Source organism: Athene cunicularia, assembly GCF_003259725.1.
Source record: "Athene cunicularia isolate RWA chromosome Z unlocalized genomic scaffold, athCun1 chrZ_part1, whole genome shotgun sequence".
NCBI lineage: Eukaryota > Metazoa > Chordata > Aves > Strigiformes > Strigidae > Athene > Athene cunicularia.
Genome location: NW_020799142.1, coordinates 25,583,450 through 25,600,127, shown reverse-complemented (window position 1 = coordinate 25,600,127; position 16,678 = coordinate 25,583,450). Strand labels below are relative to the sequence as shown.

The following is a 16,678-nucleotide window of genomic DNA, read 5'->3' as shown; positions in this document are numbered from 1 at the left end:
TTCAGGCTTAGGGATTGCTTTTTCCATTGTGGACACTCCATTTTGGGAGCTCTGCTTAGCTCAGCGGAGGGCGGTGCCTGTAGGAGTGGGGCTAGATGCAAAGTGCAGTAAGGTGAATGGTCCCTCCAGGATGGTTGTCTCAGGGCAGCTGCTTCAGTGCTAGAAACATCGCCCCTGGTACAGCTTGGAGCACAGCTGAGTTTATGGGGTGTGTGGTCATGTGTAAACTGTGGTGGAAAAACTAAAGTATCTGCAGGTGTCCTTTGATGAAGCTACCTGTGACATGTCAGGAACTGCACTAATTTGCTTATGGAGGAGGTTGCAGCAGCCTCTGAAAGAGAGTGATGGAAAAATCCTTCCACATGGCCCCAAGAGCCTGGGCTTTTGTAGGTGGTGACCCCTTGGTTCAAGAAGGAAGATCTGCCGTGGATCACTTCACGGAGATGCCAAGATTTAGCCCAGATTACAGGCATCACTTTAATAACAAGCTCTAATTAGTAGTTGCTGGGATCTTGATCAGGGACTTCAGCCATACAGTTCCTGCCAGATGTATTTGGCACTGGGGGAAATATTGGTGGTTGCATCTCACTCCGGGGGTGGCTGCATTTCAGGGATGCTATTTAGATACTATTGGTGAAGCTCTTCAGGACAAGGTGCTACAGAAATGTAAAAGAAGCTTCAAGAAGCTTCTTTTAGTCTTCCTGATCACTCAGTAATAAGTCCTCCCATCCTCCTCCTCTTCCTCTGCGCTGCTTTGCAGACTAGCATTTTATCTCCAAGGGCTCTGTCTGTCATCAATGGTAGGAGAATAGCACTCCAGTTCCTTTTGCTCTCCTTTCAAAGACAGGAGGAGAGAATATTGCAGCTTGTAATCATGCAGCATTTGAAATCCAAGTCCATCACAGAATAAGATGCTGCAGTTCTGTTTTATGGCATAAGCTTTAGTCTTTATTTCTCCTTATGCTCTCTCCCTGGTTCCTGTAGGAATCAATCCTCCATCTTCCAGCTCGACTTATCTCTCCTCCTCTCCTCCGCTCCCTCCCATTCCCTGCCTTGTCTGAGGTCCCAAAGGGACTGATTGCAAGCTGAAGCGGTGGTGCTGTGGGCAGGCTTGCTCCTTCACACGCGGCAACGTCACAGCAGCAGGAGCATTGGAGATGTGATTGCGCAGACCCTCTGCATTGCCAGGGATGCAGCTGTGAAAAAAAAAAAAATTAAAAAAAACCTGACTCTGTTTCCCACAGCATCCTGGTGAGAGAGCGCAGAGCCCACTGGAATCCAAGTGCTCAGCAGTGCCGGAGCAGAGTGTGTTCATTGAGAGGAGACAGGGAACGGAGGATCTGTGGAAAGGTGAGATGGAGAGATGATCCGGGTGGGCATTAGTCATGCTGATGGTTTTCAGGCTGCTCATTGTCTTACAAAGTGGCTGGTTTCTTTTTGTAGAGATTGCCAGCTACCCAGTGAAGCTTAAAATATTTTAGGCTTGCTTTGCCTCTTCAGAGGCTGTGTTGCTTTGGAGCTGCTGTCATTATAATGGATGTGAGTGAGGAGACTGATGTTGCTGCGCAGAATGCATATTTGTCTATTGTAGCTGTGAAATAGTGGTTGTCATGTCCGGGGCTAGTTGTGCAGAAGCGAGCTGTGCTTCGCCCCAACAATGCTGTCGCACAGCTCTCCATTGTGCCTGCCATGACAGCCGAGCCCACACGGATTGTTTTGGTCCTGCCAGCTACCATGCACTCCGTGCATCCCTGGTGGTGATGCTGCTATGCAGCTCAAAAGCTGTTTTGACAGACAGCGCTTCCATGAAAAGACAGAAACAAAGGATGCAGAGAGAGGAAAGGCTGCTGTCAGTGTGGCTTTTGCCTCTCCTTTTTTTTTTTTTTTTTTTTCTAAATACTGGTAAATCAATTGCTCAAAAGGCATTAAGGTAAAATATCGTGACGGGTAAAACCCTGCTTTTCTGCTAAGAGGTACATGGGTTCTGTGAATGCTGGAGTCCTTTGTGTTGCCCAGGGTGTGTCTCTGCTGTCTGTGTAAATGGATGCTTTCTGCCTGCCTCTTTTCACATACTGCATGAGAAAAGGTTATCTAGGAATGAAGGAATGACTACTTTTAATTACTGAAATGAGGGGTCCAACCTGGATACCAGTTTCTAGAGCTTAATTACATGGTCTTGTTATAGCCAAATCCATCTTTTCCCTCCCCGCCTTCCTTCTTTCTCCCTCCCCCACCCTCTGCACAAATCCTTCCATCAAATTGCCTCTGCAAACGCAAAGGAGGAAGGGCTTGAACAAAGAGAAGGGTGTATGTGGTATAGGGGTGTAGATGCTGGAGATGCTCAGGGTGACAGTGATAACAGTAAGAAAAGAATGAGATTTCGGTGTGTGTGTGTACAGTGATGTGACTGTAGGGGAATGTACACATGGGAATGTATTAACAAAAGGGGATAAGCAAAAAGCACATGCAGTCTTTTGGGATTAGGGAAGATGCTGAGCATGTGGGTTGCAGGTGGTTTGGGGGAATGTGTTAATGGAAGTTACATTGGCATTTGCTGTTGAGGAACAGATCATACAGGGTCTGGATTGATGGGTGTCGTAAAGCTGTATGAAGGAAGTGGACATCTGCTTTTTTACCTCCAGACACCCACAGCCTTGTACACAGGTGTTGCTAAGAGCGAACTTGGCAGGCCTAACCTATTGACAAAAGCTTTCTGCAGTTTTCTAGTCACACAAGAATAATTCAGATAAAGTATCTTTAAGGCTTGTCAGGAGCAACAGAATGGCAGGGAAAATGTAGATAAAATGCTAAAAGTCTGGCAGAGCTGTAGAGAAACCGTGGAGCAGAAGAGGCAGGTGTGAGGGGCATTGCAGAGCTGGAGGAACAGGGGATTGTGGGTCAGACAGAGCACAGAGGAGGAAATTCAGGATTGTCATTGTCCGGGAATGTAAATGTGTTGTTTGTGCTGTCATTCCCCAGCCTCTCACTGTGTTCCCCGGGCTGGTCAGTGCTGTGTGCGGCCCCGAGGGGTTTGTGGAGGTGGGATTGATCCTTGGCACAGCCTTTTCTGCAGCAGTTTTCTGAAGGAACCATTTTGCTGCTGCAGGTTCTCAGCTGGTTGCTCCCTCTCCATCCCTATGGAGTTCCAAGGCTCTTCAGCCTTTACACCTGGTGAAGAAGGTAAACCCAGAGTTTTGGTGCAGGATGCCACATGAGAAGGAGAGGTCTTCCAGCAAAACCACGCAGCAGAGTGAATTCTGCTTGCAGCTCTGTGGCAATGTGGCCCTATGGTGCTTCCAGAACTGCAGCTCCTTCTCATCCCTATTTCACCCTGGGACCTGAGAACCACTTCTGTGTGTCCAGGTCTCTGTCCCATTCAGCCCGATGGGAGCAGGGAGTGAGGTATGCTCCTGTAGGTGTGTACCAGACTGTGCCTGTGGTGCTGCTGCAGAACAGGCTCCTGCAGGAGCTCGGTGGTAACAACAGCACCTGTGTAACTGTAGGTGCATTGTGTGCCAGAGGACAGGACATGCAACAGGACATATCTGTGCAGTGTTCACATATTTGTGTCGGGGTATGGAGGAAAAATTGTGTACAGCTTGTGTGTACAATGCTTGTCTGAAGGAGTAAAACAAAGGGGATGCAGCCTCCTGTGCTGTGTGGGATGGGAACGCTCCCCAACACATACAGGCTGTGCCTAGCTAGTAGGTGCCACTTTACAAGAGTATTTGTTAAGAAGTGAGATTTCACAGATAATCTTTGCCTTGAGATGCTTAAAAGATGGGCAAGAGCTTCTGGTGACTGGAGCTGACCAAAAGGATTCATAGGAAGGAGATACAATTACTGCTGTGTGCCTTCCTCACTGCATCGATGCAGAATGCTGAATATAAAGTGCAGCTGGATCTCTAGATACAAGGGACCTGGACCTGCATTGCAGAAAGTGCAGGTGGCCTGGGAGAGTGTGCTGTGGACTCAGGAATGGCCTGCCCACAGCTCCATTACCACCTCTCGGGTGTCTGTGATAGCAAACAAATGAATTCTCTGTCCCAGAGATCTTAATTTTCTTCCAATCTGATGTTCCTGGTGAGTCAAGATCTCACTCTGGTATTACTCCTGATAGACAGACAGTAGCCCACCTTTTGCAACCCTGCATTGTGCTTTGCCCCCATTTTTCATTTATTTCTCAGTCTTTACTATTCTTTTCCAATGTTTTCTAAAAGCCTTTTGTACTACTAAGAGCAGGTTGATAAATCTAACACAAGTCACTTACCTGTTCGAAAAGGAGGAACAGACTTCACCTTTATTATTCACCAGCCACACAGCTTCCCCTCCTTCCTCTCTTCCTCACAGGTATTTTTATCAAAAGCCAGATTGCCAGCTGTGATCACACAACTATTGTTTCATTGTTCTGGGATCAAGAATATCTTGTCTGTCTGACTTAAGTGCATTCATCCTCTGGAATTTGTTTCTACTTCAAAAGCTCATTTCCTTTTCTGCACCCTCTTTCCTCTGTATTATCTAACCTGTCATCGCTGCGGCTTCATATTATTCTTCTTGCCTAAACAGCACCAAAGATGCTGTTTTACTTACCTCTAATATCTTTCTTGCTGTGGTTGTTCATTCAGGTTGGTCAGGAGCCCTGCTCTTTTAATTTCCTTACCTTGCTTGGTGATTCCAGATTTTTTTTTTACTTATGATGTACATTCAAAGTATTTTCTGCAGCACTGCTCCAAGCTCTTTTTGTTCTTGTTGCCTTTATAACTGTTTACCCTCAGACACCAGAGATCTGCTCTTTAAAAATTAAAAAGTTTTCATTACAGAGCTGTTTACTTTTTACCCTTCTGTTTAATATAAACTGGGTCAGCTTGAGATATTCAGTCCAAAGCCACTTCTATATTGTAGATGCTGGGTGATAACTCATCTCAGTAGGTGTGGTTCTGATGGCTAAACCCAGGAAAAGCAAACTGAAAGTGAGAGATGCAGAGATCTGTGCAGGTGGTTGAATGGCAGAGGTTTGGAGGTGGAGGTGCCTCCCTGTAGCTGTGGAATTGAAGGACAGTACTGAGCAAGATTTTGTCCCCATGTTTGTGGAAACTATTGAAATCCAGCTGGTGGTGGGAGAACTCACTTGTTTTCTACCTGTGCTGCTTCATGGGATGGGTTTTGATGTTGATAAAGTGCTGCTGGCAGTCCAGTCTGTTAGTCCAGAAGAGCCAGAAATTCACCCCGTTCCAGTGCTGTGTGAAAGGCTACAGAATAAGGCTTCAAGGAGCTGAGGGATCTTGGCTGGCAGGGGGTGAAATCTGTAGCAATGATCAATGACAGTTGTGTTGTTACCTAGCCTTAGCAGGGATTTGTCACGTTATCTGCTGAGCAGGTTCCCTGCATGCCCTAGCATTCATATGAAAGTTGGTTACTCTCCAAAGAGAAAGAAACGGGCTGTCAAAAATGGCTCTGGTCCCTGATTCTGCTCCAGTTTCTCTCTTGATGAAAATTATTTTAATGTTCATTTTCTGCAAGAAGTGGGTCAAAGCAGACACATACCTGTTAAGATGAGCATAAGAGCAGGCTTGTCCACAAACTCTCCCACTCTCCACAGCAGCTGTGTTGCAGCCTTGGGGTCACATAGACAGTGGGTTTTTTTATGTTCATCAGATGTATGCAAGTGTTTTGTACTGGGGCAAAGCTGCTGGTGGTTATCAGCAGATACAGAAAAAAAAAAGCCAAACCATGTAGTTGTCAATTGTTGTAAATGGGAGGGAGACAGAAGGCAGAGCTGTAATGTACATGAGTGGCCATAACGTAGGGGAACTCTTGGGATAGAGACCATGTGTTGGTCTTTGTGAAGTGCTGAGGGTTTGGGGCTGGCAGTACCTTTGAGTGATAAATAATAAATATTTGAGTGATGGCAGCAATGCTTTGTACTAATACTTGGCAACTGATGGGAAAATGGCACTACCACCAAACTATCTTTCTTTGCTCCAGCACAAAATGCATTCTGGAAGTTGAGAGCAAGTGTTACTGCCCTGTTGTGCTTTTTGGGCAAGTGACACAGATATCTGAGAGTGATGAGAGCTAGCAGTTCCTTCTGGCAAGAGGAGATTCCCTCTTCTAGGAGTTACAGGGAAAAAAAAAGATGAAAATATGTAGGGAAGACCTTGGCAAATATGCAGCAGTTTTTTACCTGATACTTCCCTTGGACCCACTGTTACCTCAGACTAAATCGTGCTGTGTTTTTGGAGAAGGGTGGGACATATGGACAAGGGATAGGTACTGGACTGGGAGAGTCTGCCTTGCCCTTGGTTCACAGATGTGCAACTCACCTGAGCATTTGTGGCTCTGACAAATTGCTCAGGGGATCTGCTGCATACCAGTGCTAGAAAAGAACCTGCATACAGGTTCTCCAGAAAACTGAAGCAGAATCAGGAAATCGGGAAAATTGAGTTTTTCATGAGAACTCAAGTTGTGATGTGAGGTTGTAGCTGATTAGTTGCTTAACTATAATGCAGTGAACCCTGGGGAAGAAAATCTGTGCTCCCAAGTGTTGGCTGACACAGCCTCAGTTCAGCAACAATTAGATAATCTCTCTCAGCTCCTTCTGACCCTCAGGTCACCTTCAGGTGTTACTCAAAGACTCCCTACTCCCTACACAGTTAGACTGATCTCATCAGTTTAACTCCAGAACTGCACCTTATTCTTTGTAAATTGGCACCAGTTGCCATCGCTTCTGGAAAAGTGTGACCTAAATGCTTCCAGTGGGCAGGCTCTTCTCCGTTCTGCTCTGCCTGCATTGGTGCAGGACCAGCTGCATGCTCACTTAGCCTCCTTTTGCCTCGTAGGTACAATTCACCTGAATTATTTCACAGGCCACCTTCTTCTGGTCTCTAACTGGGGTTCCCATGGTGAAGAGAGGGAACACGTGTCTCGTGCTGCATTGTCATGTGTCTTCCGTGTAAGCTCAGATAGCATAGCTGTCCTCACAGATGTCCTTCTCAGCAGGGAGAACGACCTGTCTGGGCCATTGTGCTAGTACAGTTTTCTGTTCTTAGTAGTGAGGCTAGTTTCACTGTCTCCTTACATGGAATTTTTCCCTGTAGTCCCACCCTCAGACCTTTTCCAGTAACTCGGGTGGCAGAATCATAAGCCCACATATGAGAAGATCCAGTGGGAGGTATAAATAATTCATATTTCTGGTCCCAAGATATTGTTGGCCCACACAGCATATATTCCTTGGCTTTGTCTAATTCATCTAATGATCGATACCTGGAGTGACACACCTGCTCTGCGGTTTGGCTTACTGCAGTTGGCCTGTCCTTTACCACTTGTTAGTATGTGAGTTGTTATTGTGACTTCTAAGGGATTTCTTCCCTGAATGTGGCAGTAATAACTGCATATCATGAGCAATTATTGAGCTTGACCCTTCAGAAGAACAGCAAGAGGATTTCAGCATGCATCTGCACTTAGCCATTTTCTGTTTATGACAAGCTGTTCTCTCTTGTCCACAGTCAGTGGCATCTAACTTAACCTACTGCTGAGATTTATCCTCCAGCTGCAGGTCACAGTGCTTGAAATGGCTGTAGAGGAGAGCATCTTCCTTATCCAGATGTCTCCTCCTGCCTTCAGCTCCTTGTCATATGCCTCATTTTCATTTCTGCAGGCACTTGCTATTTATAATTACTGTATTTATAAAGCACTCTGAAAGGTGATGACTACTTCTTATTACAGTAAGCCTGACAGACCATATGCTTCCCTTCCCTGTTTCCTCTTAGACTGGCTGTTTTGGGGGGAAGACTGGGTCAGAGGAAAGGTGAGGCTGCATGGAGCACAAGGGGACCTCAGGCATCCCTAGAGGTCTCTAGAACCTAATTCAGTAGGGGTAGCCAGTTCATGGCACAGTAACAGAGGAGGAACTGCCAGAAACAGGTATGTCCCAGCACTGACAAGCAAGGGCATGAGGGTGGTTAATGCACAAAGGTGGCAATGCTGTAGTCACATTGTCTTGTCATTCAGTTTATGTTTGGCCATATCTTGTTGAGACACTGATAGTAGTTGTTGATCCACTGGGGTTTCTGTTATCTGTGCTTCTTCTAGTGACTTTGTGCAAGTTTCAGAGACACCAAAGAATGTCTCTACCTCTGTAACCCTGACTTGTCCCAGCCTTTGTGCTGCTGACATGAGTTGGTACTGCAGGGTGGAGAAACACCCCTAACTGAAGCAATGCATTTGTATTTGTCCTGGAGGCACTAAGGGGTGATTCCCCTCTGTACCAGAGTGTGTTCAACAGCCAGTATTTTGGTCTACTGCCTTGTTGTCTGCTTTACCCTTGGCACAAATTAAGGATGAAAACAAAAACCACAATAACCTCTTGGCCTGCCTGTCAAAACAAAAGTGGAATCTTCTTTCATGGAGGCAAGCCAGCAGACCTCACTGATTTAATGAGGCAAATTCAACAGGGAAGATATCCTTCAGCCCAGACCTTAGTCAGACATTGAGGACCTTCTTATTCTTGAGGGACCACAAAGAAAATTTACATGGGGACATGGGAAACCTCTCCCCAGAAGCCTATGCCAAGAATTTGTGCAACTTGAGGGAGCAAACCCCCAAAAAATCATATGGCACAGACAGGAAAAAGAAACTACTTTCCTCAGAACAGATGTGTAAGAAAAATCCTCTGGTTTCTTCTAGGCTAGTCTTGTTGTAAACCTTAATTTTTTTGAGCTTGATGCTAAGTTATGTAAATGTGTGTAACAGAAAACAGTCAGAAAAGCATGCTTGGCCAGGTTCCAAATCATTAAATAGATTAAACTGATTCATTAAACTGATGTCATTAAACTGTAAAAAGTACCTGGATGTCACCCTGGTCATAAGGGACTTGACGAGTATCTATGCATGAATGTAAAGGTACAGAAGAAATGGAATGGAAAATTATGGTACAGAGTCTTCTAATGTTAGTAACAGAAAGCAGGGGACATCCCACTGTTGACTGGGAAACTGTGTGCAATTAGTCACCCCAGCTCAGAAGCATGACTGCAGAGTTGGAGGGAATTGAAAACTGCCTGGGAAACTGCACAAATGGAAAACTCTCGTAAGAGGAGAGACTGAAAAAATGGGAATTATTTGTGTTAAATGGGAAACTGTAGGATTTGTGATATGAAATAATGAGTTGTCTAGAGAAAGTTGTAACATTTTGAGACGTTTGTAACATGGAAGCATTCCAGGAAATTAAGGAGGATTATTTGAAACGATGATAGGAATAATTTTCACATACTGTGATTAATTAGTCCATGAATTTGCTGTCAAACTAAACTTCAAAGCCCAGCAGTATTCCCAAATGGCTTGGTATTTGTGTAAATAAGACAGTGTATTTATAATATGTGTTCAGAAGTCACAGAGTTTTGAAACCTCCTCCTTGAGTTGAGGCCCATCTCAGTGCAAGGGCTTAGGAGATGCAAATTCTTCTCACCACTTGTTGCAGGTGCTTGTTCTTTTCTCTGAGACGTTTGATACAGAAAGGACACAACAGCTTCAAGAAAGGAGGCATCTAAATGTGAGGTGTCCTATCTGGGAAGATCTGGGAGCCGACAGTCTTAAGGTGTCTCCTCAGGCCTCCTGAACACCCTTGAAGTAATTAAAAGCCGAGTGGTCATCCCTCCAGTAGACTTGGTGTGACCCCTGGGACTTTGGCCTGCTCTTCTAGTACAGAGGCAAGGATCATCCCTGTTTGCCCTCCTTTTTTCTCCTAGTGAATAATAGGTGTATGCACCCTCTGCAGCCCAACAAGACTTTCCTCAGCAGAAGACCTTGGTTAATCCAGGGTTATCAGATTTAGTTAGTTAGAACCCCTTAATGCTCTGTTGAGCCCAGTCATTCCAAGCCTAATTAGCACATGAGCTGTCTTGTGAAGCGATATCCTAAAATAAACTGTCCCGAATAGAGCTTTACAAACAAGCAAAGTTTGGTTTGGGTTTCCAGCCCCTGCAAGGGATAAGTTTCTTCTCTCAGAATAAAAGTATGTGTAATCATTAGGAGTGCCTGGTCTGCTTCATAAGTATTTTATTAAGGTTTTGGCTTGCCTTTTGTTAGTTCTGCTGCATGGAAAATGTTACATAAATTGATGCTGTGGTTTCATCCAGATCCCCTCGAGTTCTGCCTTGCTGCCGGCCATGCGAACATACAAGCACGCCCACACATCAGGAGGACGCTTGGAGAGAGGTTGGTCACTGGACCAAGGATCTGAGAATACTCTTGTATGCAAGCAGAGTGAAAAGATTGGGACTGCTCAGAGGGGTGGCAAATGTAGTAGAAAATATGCTGCTCTCCCTGCCCTAGCCCAAGGACAAGCAATGAAGTTAAATTCCCATACATTCAAAAGGACTGACAGACAGCTACTACTGTGGTGTGGAATTTGGTGTGGAACTCACTGGTTCAGGAAGTTGCAAACACTAACAATTGCAAGAATTCAGGAAAAAAAATGGAGTGCTATAAGGGATGTCAAGAATATGTAGCACTATGATTGTATAGGCTCCTAACTTTCTATGAGTGGGTGATGAAACCCACTTCCAGACAAACTGTTCACGTATGAAGGACACAGTCTGTGACTGGGGGGAAAAACAGAGCAGCTGGTCCCTCATTTGCCTACTTTGGGGTTATTATGCCTCTTATAGAGCATGTCAAACTCTGCTGGCAGAGGTGGAGGACAGGGCTTTACCCATCTGATTCAGTCCACAGATGTCTGTGTTCCTGTGCTGAAATCAAAACTTCCCTGTAGCAATTGATCCATGAAGACTAAGTATGTTCATCTGTTCATTACATCTTTCTCCTCCCTCTATTTCTGAGCTAGTGGAAACAGTTCTTGATTTTTGTCTTTCTTGAGAATAACATTCTTGATAGACTTGTTTTGGCCAGGGAGGTCGTGTCAAGACCTACTGTGAAGTGCAAAGGCTGTTTTCTAATCTTGCACATTCTTGCTGTGGTTCAAGGATTTGTTCCCACTTCAGAAGCTTCTTGTCCCGTCATCTTGGGATTCATTCTGCCTTTTTTTCCACCCATCTTGAATTCTGCTGAAATGAGATTTAGGCAGCATCTGGACTTGGTTACAGAGGACCTATTTGTTCAGGGGCCTGGCCAAAAAAGGGTAATTGGGCAAATACCCTTTCCAAACCTGTTTGCTTCAGGGTGTTTTCCTCCAGGTGCCTTCAGTGGATTGCAAAATCCAGCCTGTGGTCTAAAAGCAGTTGGCTGTCAGCAGCAAAAGTATATGTGGTCCTAATGTCCTTCAGAGGGCAGGATAAATTTGATGCATTAGTGTCATCAGATGCTGCCTTTATTGGGCTGATACTCAGTCTTTTGCTTTGTAGCATGCTGTCATCCCCAAATCAGGGTGCTGCCAGCCTCTGGACCATTGAATTGCATATTCCTGCTCTGGAGTGACAGAAGATTTCTTCCTATGTATCCAGTTATTGCTTCTGGTCTTGGCAGAATTAACCTAGAGCTAGAAGGGGTTAAATTTTCCTGCTGTCTTAGCAGGAGTCAGCTGTTGGATGTAGTTGCTGTTTGCAAAACCATTTAGATGTGCACTGTGAAGAGGAAAATCTAATAGAACCAGGCTACTGCTGGGATGCTTTGTGTTTGTGCTTGAATTTGGAGCTCCTGATACTGTTGCACACAGCGTGTATTAAATTTCATGTAGGATTGCATCATTTAAAAATAATACAGCTCTGCAGATGCAGGCATTCTGGCTGTCTGGCAGAACTCTTGCCCATCATTGCTAGGTAGTGCTGTACCTGCTTTGCTTCTCCTGTTCACTGGGACATGGCTACCTAGTCCTGTTAGCAAACTGTTGTACCACTGCTGTGTCCAAGTCTGACAGTAATCCTGCTGGGGCTTTTTGACATCTCTAGCTGCTTTATTTATGGTGGCTTTGTGAGGTAATGCTTCAATAATTTCAAGAACTTGGCTCTGCCGTGGTTTTACTGCACTCTCCTGTAGCCACCTTTGCTGCCTGTTATACTTTTGCTGTGTTGCTACATGGGGTTGTACATCTGTAATCTACCATCCCAGAAATGTTTGTTTTTCACATGATAGTGAGTGATTCCTACGTATATGGAGCTCTGGACTGAATAGACAGTAAACATGATTTTTACAGCCTCTTTAACTGTGTTATTTAAGACTAAGTTCCTTATTTGTCAGGCTGTCTCCACCGATCACTGATGCTTTTGCCTTGCAGGGAAGGTTCAGGATTTTTTTGCAGCTATGGAGAGGAAGCAATAGTGAAGATGTGCAGCCATGGAGTGGCTGGAGTCTGTATGGGTGTCCTGACCTGTACAGTGGTGAGATCTTAATTTGAAGACAGACCTTTGTCCCCTTCAGGGCTTAGTTTATCTCTTTTCCCCAAGGCATGAAGATGATAGGGATCTAAAACTACTGGAGATGGAGCTCTCGTGTGCTTTTTCTTTGCGCAGATGAAACTTCCTTCTGAAATTATCCTCCCATAGCCTTGTATAAACAGAACTTCTCCGTTGGCATGGTCTGGGCAACACGGAGTTGTCTGAAGCCAGGTTCCAGTACCTGTTAGGGAGGAAAGTCCTGCGAGCCCAGTGGAGGTGATTTGTGACCTCTCATGGAGAGGTCTTTCCAAAGTATAGTAATTCTAGGGATGCTTCAGATCGCCAGCAACCCTTGACATCTCCAGTGCTGTTGAGAATATTGCCATCCATACAAAGCATCTGTGCCCTCACCACCTCTTGCTATCATCTTGGGAGCCTTCACCCCTGCAGTGCACACCTGAGAAAGGATTCACCATTGCCTGTAGCTATATAACAGACTTGTGAGCAGTTTTGCCATTTTGTATGCCTGCAGGTACAGGTCAGAGAGCCGTCTTGGACTCACAGGTCTGTGCTGATTTTGATGCCTGACTCCCTCAGCAGGACACTTTATTCCCTGCTCTCCTGTGGCTGTTGTGGTGGAGAGTTTTTTGCTCACAGCTCCCAGGCGTAGAAGTTGGTGGGAAAACCTTCAGTCCACACTTCTGCTGGCTTTGACTCTGGTTCACCCACAACTGCTGGCTTGTGACTTTGCCACACTCAGCAGCAGTCTCTGGTACCCAGGGTCTGTAAAGGGAGCCACTTTAACGAGGCAGCCAGTTGACAGCCCTGCCTTGCAGCTAAGCCCTGGCCAAAACTGTGCAGTTAAGGAGGAGTTAAGCTTGGCATCTTCAGCTGTTGATTCTACCCAGCAATCTGTGTAGGTTCTTGAGTGCTCTAGGAGCCCTCCAGCAACCCAGGGAGATCCATGTTTCAGAAAGGAATTGTGTAATTTATGCTCCTGTGAGATCTTTAGTATGCTCTCAGAGTACTCAGGCAGAAGGGTGCTGTAGAACCATAGTCCCTCATCCTCCTGTACCAGAGTGTCTGTGATAAGAAAGGATTCACTGTGTCTGCAGTTTAATTCAGCAGCAATTTCAGTGTGATCTTAACAGCTAGAAACATCAGAGTCATTTTCTCCTCTACAAATTTGCATAAAGTAATTAAGAGCATATGTGATGGGGGCTGGGGCAGAGGTCAGCTGGTGGGGAGAAGGAGGAGCAGGTTCCAGCCCAGATCACTTCATGGATGCTCCTGAGTCATGGCCTATAAGTGGCTCCTGCTGAGTGCCACATGTCAGATGATGAGTCATGGAGCAAGAGAGCACAGAAATGGGAGAAACTGGTTCGGTTACTGTCCAGCTCCTGTATTAGCCGGTATAGATCTGCTGCTTGAGCTATTTCTGATGTCTTGTGTAACTCAGAATGCCCAAAGCAGCTAGGGCTTCTTTTCCTCTGACTGGGAGGCAGTACCTGTCTCATGCTCGTCAGGAATACTACCTATTGCTTATTTTTGTCTCATGCCCCCTCTCATCTCTGCTGGCAAGCCCCTCATCTCTGACCTGTGTAGCTCCTTGCTGCCATGAGCACAGGGGCTGTGATTGATCATCATGTGCTGCAGTTTCCATTTTGAACACATCATAATCCTGTACAGTTCTGGGATGTAATGATATATTAATCATGGGCTTAGTCAGACTGTCCTGGAAACTGCTAGAAAAAGCCCTGGCCCAGGCAGCACCTGATTGTGGAAAGAAAAGGGAAGTGGTCTTTTCAGGAATTGCTGATTGCTCGGAACCACAAGAGAAACCAGCCTGAGCTGAGGCAGAAATTTAGGAAATACTTAGTCTTTCAGTCTTGCTGCAGCCCCCTTTGAACACCGAGTGCGGGAATATTCACTGTGGGACCAGGCAGACCACCCTCCCTATGCTCCCTGTTCCCCGAAGCAGGGGGGGAGAGCTGCACTTTTAGGATGAGTCAAAAAACTAGTATTTCTTTTTACACCTTTTTTTCATTTAATGAGCTGGATGATTTACTGAAGCATTTAATGAAGCCATGAATTTGACAGAGATGCATTAGCTGGCAAGAAATAAACAGAAGTCCAAACATACACCACTGCTAGGCCCACCTTACAACAACTTAACAGTCTTCCTCCTCTTCACCTTCTTCTTACTCACCCTTTATGGAATTTTCCTGTTTAAGTTTTTTTTTTTAAAGCCATTCAGTAGTTTCTGGCAGCTTTTTGGAGTGGCAAATCTGGGGTACGGATGAACTGTGTTACTGGGATCCTGGAAACTGGTACTGGAACCAGTGAGCCCTGAGATCCCCCACACTGTCTGAAGAGTGGCTTTCAGTTTGGATTCGTGTAGACTTACAGGGAGTAAACTGAACAGATCTCTCCCTGTGGAGCAAAGAGGAGATGTCTGTATTGTGCCTCTGTCTGCAGGGTCACACAGATGTTGCTTTTTGCAGTATTTCTCCTTTGTGTTTGTTTTTGTGTTTGTTTTGTAGAGCTGTGTGGTTTCTTCAGGCGTGTTAATGCAAATGCTCTGTAAGAGTCAGGGATTCGTGTGGAACAACCCTACAAAAGGATTTTTGCAGTTTCATCTGTGAACCTCAATGTCCAGCTTTTAACCCTGTTTTTTCATTTTTCACCCTTGAGTCACATAATGGATCTTGGTCCATCTGAGGAAGATGATGGCAGTGAAATAATATCCATTCAGAAAGAGGTAGCAAGAACCCTCACAGTTAAAGGTTTCCATTGGGCTTTCAGTTTCATAGATGAAGCAAGTGAGATTTGTAGAAACGGTGATCTGTTCAGAAAAGCCAGCCTCCAGAAAGCCAGCATTGCCTCCAGCTGACAGTTCTGATAATATTGTTCCTGTCTGTTCATCCTCCATGCTATATGTACAATCTTTTTCCATTTAAATCACATTTATTTATTAAATTTCTGCATGCCTTCCCCAGTATTGCATTACATTTTAGGAGGAAACTTGTGTTGCTGTGTTAAACCCTGTTGCCCCACATGTGCAGCTGACAGCGCTGGTCAAAGCAGGGTATTAAGCAATCAGCAATGGAACTCCAAAAGTGTGGCTGGATCGGTAACAGATAGCAGGGTATGCCTGGTGGTATGTGACCACCACACCTCTACGCATCAACACTTGGAGGCAAGGCTGGTATTTGCACCAGCCCCCTCTAATTGGCCAGTTTGGAGCCAACTCTGACGGCTTCTGCATCTCCTCAGCAGGGTTGCAGAGACAAGAGGTTGTACTCCAGAAGCTATGCAGCTGCACCAACCACCCTTAAGTTAGCCCAGTGTCCTCAGTCTTTGAGGGTTTGACAGAGGAGGGATTTGGGAGCCCCTCTGTAGTGCTCAAAGACTTAACAAAACATGAAGTGCAGAGCCTGAAGGGCTCAGGTCTGCAAGGTGCTGCATGCCCCTGTTATCTGCAGTATGCTGCCTCCTTTCTAAAGCACAGACATGGCTTGGCAGGTGGCTCTCAGATCAGCCAAACCATCCTTTGTTGCTCAACACTCACCTCCTACTTAGCTAGAGCTTTGTTGCAGCTAAGGAGTTTTTATCATGTGTATACATATATATACACACATGTGGATACAAGCATTCATGAGCAATTCCACACCACACCATAGGTGTCTCACAAAAAAGCCGTCCTTCTCTGCTCTGTATTATCTTGACTGGAATGAAGCATTGACAGGTAATGAACATCAGGTGCCCACCTTCTCCAAGTAACCCTTAGCACCTCAAGAAAGAGCTGACTGAATAAATAACCTGTATTTCCCATCTAGAAACAGATGTCAGTAGGAGAAGGCAAAGAATTTTGACATTTGCCATTAAAATGGCTTTTGAACTGATGTGTCTAGAGTTATGGTGCTCCCCTGCGTTGCTCTTTGCCTTGCACTGCCGTGGTACGCTTTTCTGGGTGCTGTGTTTGCTATTGTATTTGAATAGGATTCAGCACACCGTGGGCTTGTGCTATTGCAAATGATAAATAAGAAGAATGAAGTGATTTGGCAAAAAGTGTTCAGGTACAGACTGCTTATCCACATCTAGAAAATTCCTCCTGCAAAAGGCTGTGAGGGCTTTACAAAGAGCTGATGAAATCCATCAGAATCTGAAGCTACTCTGCTTGCTGGATTTTATGCCCCAGTGTCAATGTCAGCCTACCAGACCCCGAATAGGGAGTGGGAGGATCCTTCTATGGTCTTCCAGAATCAGGGAGGGAGAGTGAAGGGATGGTGTGGCCAGGGAGGATGCTTTAGTGTTGGGAACTGAATAATCCCTGCGCGGGCAGTGCCATT

The 16,678-nt window shown here is 45.4% G+C and overlaps 1 protein-coding gene across 6 annotated transcripts in view; it reads left to right on the top strand.

Moving 5' to 3' along the window:
- The window catches only part of RUSC2 (RUN and SH3 domain containing 2), a 57,162-nt gene that overhangs the window by 17,509 nt on the left and 22,975 nt on the right, over positions 1-16,678 (top strand). For 4 of the 6 annotated variants that reach the window (XM_026865456.1, XM_026865455.1, XM_026865451.1 and 1 more), the window contains exon 2: positions 1,245-1,350. The exons of the other annotated variants lie outside the window; for them this stretch is intronic. The gene's annotated coding sequence lies outside the window, so the exon portion shown is untranslated. The remainder of the gene's footprint in view (positions 1-1,244; positions 1,351-16,678) is intronic. 6 annotated transcript variants of the gene reach the window in all.